Genomic DNA, 11147 nt, shown 5'->3' with positions numbered 1-11147 from the left:
TTTGTACTTGTATTTTCAAAACTCAGTCCTCCTTATTCCTGCACCTGACATGTTGAGTATTACACAGGACCTGTGTATCTGCGCGCTTCTAAATGTAACTTTCATTCTTTTGTACTTGTATTTTCAAAAATCAGTCCTCCAAATTCCTGCATCTTACATTTTGAGCATTACATAGGACTTCAGTATCTGTATAGTACTGAATATCACTCTCATGAGTTTGTTTTATAAAGTAAATAGGTCATTGAAGATGAAAATTACCTCTGGTGAGTTGTCTGGAAAAGATCTGCATGTGTCCACATCAGCAGCCTGAAACGAAATCTCTTTGGAGACCTGAAATATAAAGAACAATCACCGAACGTGAGTTTGTTCATAATGTTCAAAACCGAGTCCTCCTTATTCCTGCACCTGACATGTTGAGTATTACACAGGACCTGTGTGTCCCTGTGCTTCTAAATGTAACTTTCATTCTTTTGTACTTGTATTTTCAAAACTCAGTCCTCCTTATTCCTGCACCTGACATGTTGAGTATTACACAGGATCTATGTCTAGACACAGATACTATATCCCATCCTAGTTAATATATATATAAATATTAGGTCAGCATAATTTTTTTATATGTGACAGTCTATGACATTTTGAATAGTACCGAACAAGTTGGAATAGTGTAGTCTGATTAAGTCTTTCTGCAAGATCTGCTTTTTCAGGCTCTGTGCTCCTCACTTATGTTTTTGACTATATTGAAAGTGTGTGCTACAGCTTGATATATCCTTCAAAATTGTGTTCAAAGGTGGTAGAATGACTGGTGGTAGAGGTGGTAGAGTGACAGTATTGTTACACTTCTATATCCCTTGCTTCTCCATGGCCAGTCAGAATCACCATAATTATAAGTGATTTCTTCCCCTGGACCAATATCTTTGAGCGCAAATAAACAGAGATGGGGTCTTCCAGCCACTCTTGTAACTTTCATTTTGCTGTTTGGGTTCACCTCCTCATCATTTACCAGTCTGCCTAATGATCCATCCTCTCTGGCAGCATCAACACTGAAATATCAAGTATGCAATAAGAATAATTACGTCATGTAAGAGAAAGGATTTTGCATATTCAGTGTTAGCATGTCTGAAGAATATTCTTCCACCATCTTAAAACCATCTGGCACTGTGTTTCATAACTGAAACTACTTTTACTGATGATGAGGCAGAAAATGTTTGCATCTCTGTGTTTAGATACAAATTTAGGGGGGGGGGGGACACCTTAAAACAATCACATACCATAACTGTTGTCCATTGAACTGGAAACCAAACATAAAAACCTTGAGTGCATCATGGTAAACTTTCAATCGGTTTTCTTGTTCCTTTCTGCTTATGACTTCCCCTCTATACTCAATAAGGAAATCTCCTTTTTGAAAGCACCGACAGCTGAACACACCCCGACCTGAAGGTACACATAATAAACAAAGTAGAATAATACACTTTAAACAATGCAGAGCTGTCCAATAGTAGCAATTAAGACTAACTTTTGAGATTATTAACTTATTCAAAATCAGTTCATAAATAAAGTATCTCTCTAGGTGTATAGAATTATCTACCCAAGAAAAAAAAAATTATCCAACATAATAGCTTCTATTTTGAACAGTTGTCTCCTTTGGAATAAGACAGATGTTCTGATCATGATAGTCATAGAACATGATCTATGCTCCTAAAGTGCAGTTTAAAAATTGTAAATTAAACACAATCTTTGTTATCAAACCTTTGCACAATAAACTCAGAACTCACCTTTAAATGAATTAATATATTTTACATTAAATCCTTCCTTATCTTCACCTAAGGAGCAGTAATAACTGGCATCATGTTTGGGATTTCTTTTTGCTCTCTGTGGCCTTGTTGCTGCCATCTCCTGCAAAAATCACATGTTGATAACTTGAGCAACAACGTATTACTGTGTACAATATAATTTAATGGTATTGTATGTGAAAATGTCGTATGAATGAACAGTATCACATCTCCTACTTTCTATTGACAGGTTCTCAAAACTTTCAAATAGAAAAATTAATCTTAATCCTAAGAATTCCTATATAGTATAATTTGTGCCTGAGAAAGAATATCACACACTGATACACATCACAGACAATGACCAAATACAGACTTGACTTTTCCGGCAATTTCATGCCTCGGTTCTAATTCTGGAGTGAGCCACCATCCCTTTAAACTCTGGTACACTGACTAGCATGCTTGCTAATAACTAGCTAAACTGTTGCAAATCAGATGCTTTAAAGTATCCCAACATCAAGTAACCTACACATTCTGCATAATTACATAAAAATATGTACCTAAATGTGTAAGGGGTTTTATATGGATCTTACCTCTTCCTCCAAAGAATCCCCTGCAAAGAATGACGCTTGTTCAATTAACACGTAAGGGCTTGCACCTGAACTGGACGGACTGTACCACATTGATAGAAGAGGAGGGGTATGACAAATAGAGAATTCTTTTTTTGTTTCTAAAGAGCACAAGGTTTGATTTATTCAGGAACAAGAAAACAAATTTGTTTAAATAATATTTTGTTACTTTGATTCAATATTTCAAAGTGTGTATTTTATCTTACATTTTGCTTTTATTAGGAGGCAGCAGTCACATGGTATCTCCCACCAGCAATGTTTAACCCTTTATCAGGCAAGTGACTTCTTTTGATCACTTCTGCTGACCTCCTAAATGATGTCACAGCAGCTATACTTTAAAACACATTTTTATTCAGAGACACTTTGGTATTTTTTGTATTCATTTTCACCCAAATAAGGTAGCTTAAACCTTTTATAAACTTTTCCTTTATCTGGAAACTGCTGTCTAATGGCAGACCCAGCAGAAAAACGTTTTCTGATGAACCTGCCTATAGACAATCTAGACTACCTAGACAATCCATGTGTATACAGAGTAGCATTATTACCTGGAGATAAGGACAAAATATCAATCTTTATAGTTTTATGCTAACAGTAACATAAGTAATCATGATATTTTTGCACGTTAAGTATTTTTTAAATTAATGCTTTTTATTTTTATATTTGTAATTCTGTATTACCCCATGGGTGGTTATCCATTCTTTCAAGCTTGGGTTCTCTACCACAGGCCTTGGAGCATGAGGGTTCTGCACAATATCTTAGCAGTTCCCAGAGGTGTGCTCTTCTGTATCAAGAAGTCTGATGAATCTCCGGATATCTGTTTGAGCCACTCTTCCAGTTTGGGGGTCATTGCCTCGAGTGCTCCAGTGACCACAGGCACTACTGTTGCCTTCACCTTCCAGGCTCTTTTTAATGCTTTTTTGAGTGCTTGGTATTTTTCTAGTTTTTTTTTTTTTGTGTTCCTTTATCCTAATGTTTCCATCATTTGGGATGGCTACATCACCACAAAAGCTTTCCTCTGCAGGTTAATGATCCCGATGTGCAGTTGGTTCGCCATTCCCATTTTGTTGTTCTGTAGCTGGAAGTCCCACAGGATCTTAGCTCATTTGTTTTCTACCACCTTGTGTGGCATCTCCCATTTTAACCTGGTTTTCTCCAGGTCATATTCTGCACAGATGTTTCTTTACACTATTCCGGCTACTTGGTTGTGGCGTTCCATGTATTCTTTTTCTGCTAGCATCTTACATCCTGGTGTTAGGTGCTGAATTGTCTCAGGGGACTCTTTGCACAGCCTACAACTGGGGTCTTGCCTGGTGTGATAGATCTGGGCTACTATTGCTAGGGTGCTCAGGACCTGCTTCTGAGCCACCATGATTAGTGCTTCTGTGCTGTGTTTCGGTCGAGCCTTTCTGTTCATTGGTAGGATTTGTTCATATCAGCCACTTCAGCTATCTGTCCCTGGTACATGCCATGCAGTAATCTTTCTTCACATTCACTGAGCACTTCATCCTTTGGAGCTATCTTTCCAATGTATTCATATATTTTGTGTGTTTCATTTAAGACAGTGGCCCTGACACTCACTATCCTCTGTCTATAGCTTCTGGATGCTGGATTTGGGATGGAGCCCTCCATGTATCGTCAGCAGCTTTTGCATTCTTAAATCAGTGGACTGAATTTCCTCCCTTTTCTATCTTATTATTCCAGCAGGGTATCTGATTACTGGTGTTGATTGGCTGGACCTTGTTACACCCATTGAGCTAACATTTCAGGCTTTACTATTTGCAGATATTTGGCTGTTGCTGCTTTCCCGATGGTTGCCATTTGCTTGTGGTAAACCCAGGTACTTGTAGCTCTCCTTTATATCTGTTTTTCTGCCTTCTGACAGTGTCACACTCTGTGTGTATTACCTTCACTTCCTTTGTCAACATTGCGCCATATTTCTCCAGTCCAAATTACACTGATACATAGATATATACAAAGAGAATACTGCTTGATGTCATCCATGCAGAGGAGGTGGCTGATGGTGGCCCCATTCCTGAGTCGGTATACATAGCCAGTCTTGTTGATTATTTGGCTGAGAACATTAAGGCCCAAGCAGAACAGCAGTGGGAACAGAGCATCTCCGCATCTCCTTGGTAAATGCTATATTTGATGGAGACTTGTGCAATTGTGCAACTGGCTTGGAGTTGGCCTCAAAATTTGTTCTCCACAGCTTTGATGTAATGTCCTTAAAACAAGTCAAAATGAGGCTCAGTATTGTGTGTGGCCTCCACGTGCCTGTATGACCTCCCTACAATGCCTGGGCATGCTCCTGATATGGTGCCAGATGGTCTCCTGAGGGATCTCCTCCCAGACCTGGACTAAAGCATCCACCAACTCCTGGACAGTCTGTGGTGCAACGTGACGTTGGTAGATGGAGTGAGACATGATGTGCCAGATATGCTCAATCAGATTCAGGTCTGGGGAATGGGCGGGACAGTCCATAGCTTCAATGCCTTCATCTTGCAGGAACTGCTGACACACTCCAGCCACATAAGGTCTAGCATTGTCCTGCATTAGGAGAAACCCAGGGCCAACCGCACCAGCATATGGTCTCACAAGGGGTCTGAGGATCTCATCTTGGTACCTAATGGCAGTCATGCTGCCTCTGGCGAGCACATGGAGGGCTGTGCGGCCCTCCAAAGAAATGCCACCCCACACCTTTACTGACCCACTGCCAAACCGGTCATGCTGAAGGATGTTGCAGGCAGCAGATCGCTCTCCACGGTGTCTCCAGACTCTGTCACGTCTGTCACATGTGCTCAGTGTGAACCTGCTTTCATCTGTGAAGAGCACAGGGCGCCAGTGGCGAATTTGCCAATCCTGGTGTTCTCTGGCAAATGCCAAGCGTCCTGCACGGTGTTGGGCTGTGAGCACGTGGACGTCGGGCCCTCATACCATCCTCATGGAGTCGGTTTCTAACCATTTGTGCAGACACATGCACATTTGTGGCCTGCTGGAGGTAATTTTGCAGGGCTCTGGCAGTGCTCCTCCTGTTCCTCCTTGCACAAAGGCGGAGGTAGCAGTCCTGCTGCTGGGTTGTTTCCCTCCTGCGGCCTCCTCCACGTCTCCTGGTGTACTGGCCTGTCTCTTGGTAGCGCCTCCAGCCTCTGGACACTACGCTGACAGACACAGCAAACCTTCTTGCCACAGCTTGCATTGATGTGCCATCCTGGATGAGCTGCACTACCTGAGCCACTTGTGTGGGTTGTAGAGTCTGTCTCATGCTACCACGAGTGTGAAAGCACCACCAACATTCAAAAGTGACCAAAACATCAGCCAGAAAGCATAGGTACTGAGAAGTGGTCTGTGGTCCCCACATGCAGAACCACTCCTTTATTGAGTGTGTCTTGCTAATTGCCAATAATTTCCACCTGTTGTCTATTCCATTTGCACAACAGCATGTGAAACTGATTGTCAATCAGTGTTGCTTCCTAAGTGGACAGTTAGATTTCACAGAAGTTTGATTTACTTGGAGTTATATTGTGTTGTTTAAGTGTTCCCTTCATTTTTTTGAGCAGCGTATATATACACACACACACAAAACTTAATGGAGAGGTGTACTGTACTGGCTGACTTACTGTGAAGTGGACTGGCTCCTTCACACTGCTGTTGACCTGCTGGATGAAACCCATTATTTGACCCCATTTGTCCACAAGCCCTGCACTCATGGTCAACATTGCAGATAAATATGTACTAATCTGCTCAAGTAGACCTCGACTGTTGTCTTTATGAGCATTTTTAATTTTTCAAGCTCCTCTATAACATTCAGATCATACAGTGGTGAAAACCCAAGAATCACGCTGAGGTTCAAATCCACAAAAGACATCCTCATCCAAGGAGTCAACAGAGTGAGCAAATAAAAACTCAGAGAAATTTGACAGCTATGCAAAAACATGCTTAGCTGGAAATAATGGAAGTGTTATGTTTTTTTACTTCATACTAAAATCCTGTTGGTTTTTAATCAGTCTTTCCATCATACTGTGATTGTCTCGATTGCCAAGAAGGTGATACATGTACAAATGATCTGCTCTATTGTGGCCATAAGAATGTAATTTATAATTTTTTTTTTTGTGACAGTTTATTAGTCCTTCATCAAAATATTCATCATGTACATGTAGAAATCCATGTTCAGCATTTATTACATTTTAATAAGATAGACTTGTCTTGCATACAGAACAAATAGATTAATGTATTAAGAATTTGAAAAAATCGTGACCTCTTCTATTCTATCTGGCCTTGAATACGCTTTTTTTCATTTTCTCAATGACATAATCAACAAAATGGCAGCAGTGGAGTGCAAAAATATTGTGGTGAAAAAAATGTCTCTTTTAAGTTTTAAATTTTTTGTCATCTATGCACTTATCACACACATTTATTATTCATAATGATTCAAAATTATAAGATTTGATCAAAAAGTATTTTCATTTGTGCATATTTTTAGGTGTCATAAACATTTCAAGGTTGGACAAAAGATTGGGTTTAGGCACCCAACTAAACTTTATAAAATCTTCAGTTTTATAGCATAGCGAGCAATCATATTGCCAACTCATCCCCAGTGTAACTAGCGAAACGTGAATTAGAAGGACAGTGTAATAATTAACAGGACCTTCCGGCAGACAACCAATCAGAATTAGACACTGTGTGAATATTCATGAGGTCCTGCTATTACACAACCTGCCATAGGGGGCACTGTGGCGATACACAGATTATACACAAAGTCAGGTTTATGTGTATTAAACGGACATCTTTTTTTTTTTGCATTTTTCGGGTTAATGGACCAATAGAAACCATTCTACATTCTTAGAATTTCGTCAAAATTAGCAGGACACGGCCCCTGTCCTGTTAATACAAAATGTCCTTCTAGTGTGGTGTGTATTCTGACGAATTGTCCTGCTAATACACATTTACCAACGCACACACACACACACACACACACACACACACACAGAGCCTTTAGGAGGCTCAGTAAGAACATCAGCCACAGTTCCTGTGATTATATGTTGAGCTATAAGACGATCAGTTATCCTCCTCTATCCCACTAATCGCTCCCTGAGGTATTAAGATGGATTACAACTGTTTGTGGATTTGCACATGAGTATGTGTAAGAGAGTGGAAGAAAGGTGGTAGCATACACCGATCAGTAGCATCTTTGAACCCACCAGTTGAATGACAGATTATCTCGTTACAGTGGCACCAGTCAAGGAGGGGTACACACTGGACCACGAGTAGTTAGTGAAGATTGCCACAGTACTGCCACATACAAAGCCATTGACCATTAAGCTGTGCAGAAGGTGGGACTGTACCAGTGCTCACTGGTGTAGTGGTGAACAGTGTTGCCTCATAGCAGCAAGGTCCTGGGTTCAAATCTGCTTGCTGGGGTCATTCTGTGTGGAATTTGCATGTTCTTCCTTTGCCTGCATTGGTTCTCTGGCTTCCTCCCACAGTCCAAAGACATGCATGTTAGCCCTGTGACAGACCAGTGACCTGCCCAGGTTGTACCCTGCCTCTCACCTCATGACCGCTGGGATAGGCTAAGATGGACTCCCTCCACAAACCTGAGGTGGGATGGATGGACATGGCGTTTCATTAATGGACACTGTGGAAAAATGTAAAAATAAAGACAAATCTAGACCTCCAATAAGGAAACTTTGCTTATAAACTCTTCTATTGTGGGATATTTTACAAATGGTTATAGATTGGCATCTGTGAAACTTGCAAAAAGTTCCTGATGTATCATGAAGGATGGTTTGTTGATGCAGGATACAAACCTAAGTTACATTATACTTGCTTATGTGATGCAAAACTAACTTTTTATGTACAGGTGTTACTGCATAGACAAAAATTTACATCCATCTGCACAGATGGCCATTCTTCAATTCTTGTTGAAGGATTATCAGGACTTGGGTTTTACAAAAAAAGTATCCATGTTTTAGCATTTTGGGAGTGTAAGATAATATCTTGGCATAAGAGAAATCATTTTCTTTCTGCCAAGTGCTGATTTCCACTACAAGGGAAATTATGACTGCCTTACTTTCCAGCTTGGGACTTTTATTTACACACATAACCACAAAAAAACAACCAAACAAAAAAGATTCATCAAGATGACTGAATAATTAAATAACCAGACACATGTTTAAAGCTAATACAAAGGCATAAATGCTTGATGCAGCTGCCTCCTCAATAAAACTGTTAAACTCAGCTGCTTTTAGCTTCTTTTTTAAATCGAGATTTCTGAAAAAACTGTTGCACATATTGGTCAGGTTTCCTATGTGAAAAGGAAGGAAAACCAGCAGGGGAGAAATAAGAAATAAATTGACAGGAAAAGAAACTGTATATGAGACGGAATAACACAGAGAGAGCAGCAGAAGAGAGAGAAAGAAGAAGAGGCTGACATGACTAGTCTTTCCTCAAGAAAGGCTGTCAAGGTGCTCTTTGCCCTTGAGTAGGCAGTGACACACTCCTCCATCTCTCTTGCTGCCTCGTCCTCTCAATCTATCCATCTCTCCTCGTGCCTCCCAGTAAATTTTAAGTGGAGGAGAAAAAACTGAAATGCAGACACTTGGGGGGGGGCATCTTCCTCTCTCTATTGCTCTAGATATTTATATCTCCACACCCCACTCCTCTTTTTCATTATCCTTTGATCCTTTGCCACTCCACTTGCCTTTTACCTTATATAGAGCATGCTGGAAGAGAACAAAAGCTGGGTGTTGTAGATTTCAGCAAGTAGTATATGTTGAAGTATTTAAAGCTTAAACCCAGATCACATTTTGAAGCACATTTGTTTACTTCCTGTTTCCATTCTTTTTTCTTAAAAGGGCATGTTTTGATGATTTTTCAAGCCACATTTAGTTTTTGATGTTAAATACACTTTAAGAAAGTGTATTTAACATGAAGCCTACAGAAGGACTTTATTAGTTACACCGGTGCTCATGAGTGTGAATACAAACTCCTCAGCTTCCCCAGGAAGGTCTATGCCAGGGTGCTGGAAAGGAGAGTTCATCCGTTAGCTGAACCTCAGATTCAAGAAGAACAATGCGGTTTTCATCCTGGTTGCGGAAAGCTGGACCAGCTCTTTTTCCTCTCAAGGATATTCAAGTGTGTGCTGGAATTTGCCCATCCAGTCTGCATGTGTTTTGTGGACTTGGAAAAGGCATTTGACTGCGTTCCTTGGGGTGTTCTGTGGAGGTGCTGCAGGAGCACGGGGTGACTGGCCTCTGTTTTTTTTCTTTTTTTTAGCCTGTCATGTTTTTGCAATCAGAATCATGATCCAAATGCATTGTTGTACCAAACATATTTGCTTTTACAAGAAGAGCTCTATAAGTTCTCTATAGGTTACTCTTGTTAATGTTTGTCTTTTTCTTTTATTTATTCACTGATTTTGATTATTGTTAACAGAATATGACAGCCAGGTCTGACAGGCAGGAAGGAAAGATTAAGAGAAGAAGAGAGAGAAAAGAGGGGAGAAAACAGAATTAATAAGGGGCCAAAGCTAGATACACACACACACACACACACACACACACACACACACACACACACACACACACTCAATCTTGCTGTTTGTTATGTTGTAATGTATGTGTGTGCGTGTCTCTGTCATAAAACACACTCAATAATGAGGGCGATAAGCTGCAACGACGCCCCCGGGATCTAGAGGTGAAAAGGGAACGACCCAGGGAACCCGGGCCATCCACAGCCCACAGGAGCGCAGAAGACCTGTGGCCACACATATTGATGATAGCAATAAGCACCCCCCCACCCCCCCACCCCAACTATGTCACTATTTCTGGAGGAATTTCTTAATTTCCCATGTGTAGATGGCTATGATGTAATTTTTACAAAAATTATATAAATAAATAAAATTACATTTAAAAAAGGAGGAGCGGGACATCATGCAGCACAATGAGCAGAGTCAGGGGAGTGCCCCTACTCATTGTGAAACGACTGTCGCCCCCCCCCCCCCGGTCCTGGGGTCTTGGCCTGTGGTTACAAGCCCGTCCCTGTACAGGTGCAGCAGGAACGTGGTCTACATTGCCAGCAATAAGTTGGACTTATTTCCAGTGGGGATTTGACTCTGCCAGGACTGCCCTCTATCACCAGAATTTCTAGGTGTAGCCAAGTGGCTGAAGACTTCTGCTTTGGTGGCCTCAGGCTCTCATCTCTGCTTTTTTGTGGATGACGTGATTCTGTTGGTTTCATTGGATGGTGGCCTCCAGCTCACACTGGAGTGGTTCAGTGTAGTGCTCCAAGTGGAGGAGTTTAACCCTATAATGCAGAACGTGTCATCAGCGACACAGCATACTTCTAAAGTGCTGCCATTCGCGGACTTTGGATAAGAATCACTGTAATAAGCCCATGTTGGGTGTGAAGCACAATTTCTCAGCTTTCAGAAACTGTTTGAATTTTTCTGATATGACTAACGGTCGCGTAATTACGGTAATTCGAATTTCCTTTTATCAGATGGCTCAATGGCGATATGCTCGGTCTTAACCAGCTGTTCACAACTAGTGGGGACAGGTAACGGGTGCTTGAGTGGTGATCACTCAGCGTTATAGGGTTAACTAGGGCTTGGGGTCTTGTTCACGAGTGAGGGAGAGAAGAGTGGGAGATTGGGGCTGCAGCTGAAGTGATGTGGACACTTTTGTTGTGGTGAAAAGAGAGATGAGCATAAAAGTGAAGCAGTTGATTTACCAGTTGAGCTACATCCCCATTG

Source organism: Archocentrus centrarchus, chromosome 18, assembly GCF_007364275.1.
Source record: "Archocentrus centrarchus isolate MPI-CPG fArcCen1 chromosome 18, fArcCen1, whole genome shotgun sequence".
In the NCBI taxonomy this organism is placed as follows: Eukaryota; Metazoa; Chordata; class Actinopteri; order Cichliformes; family Cichlidae; genus Archocentrus; species Archocentrus centrarchus.
This window is presented reverse-complemented; position numbering follows the sequence as displayed.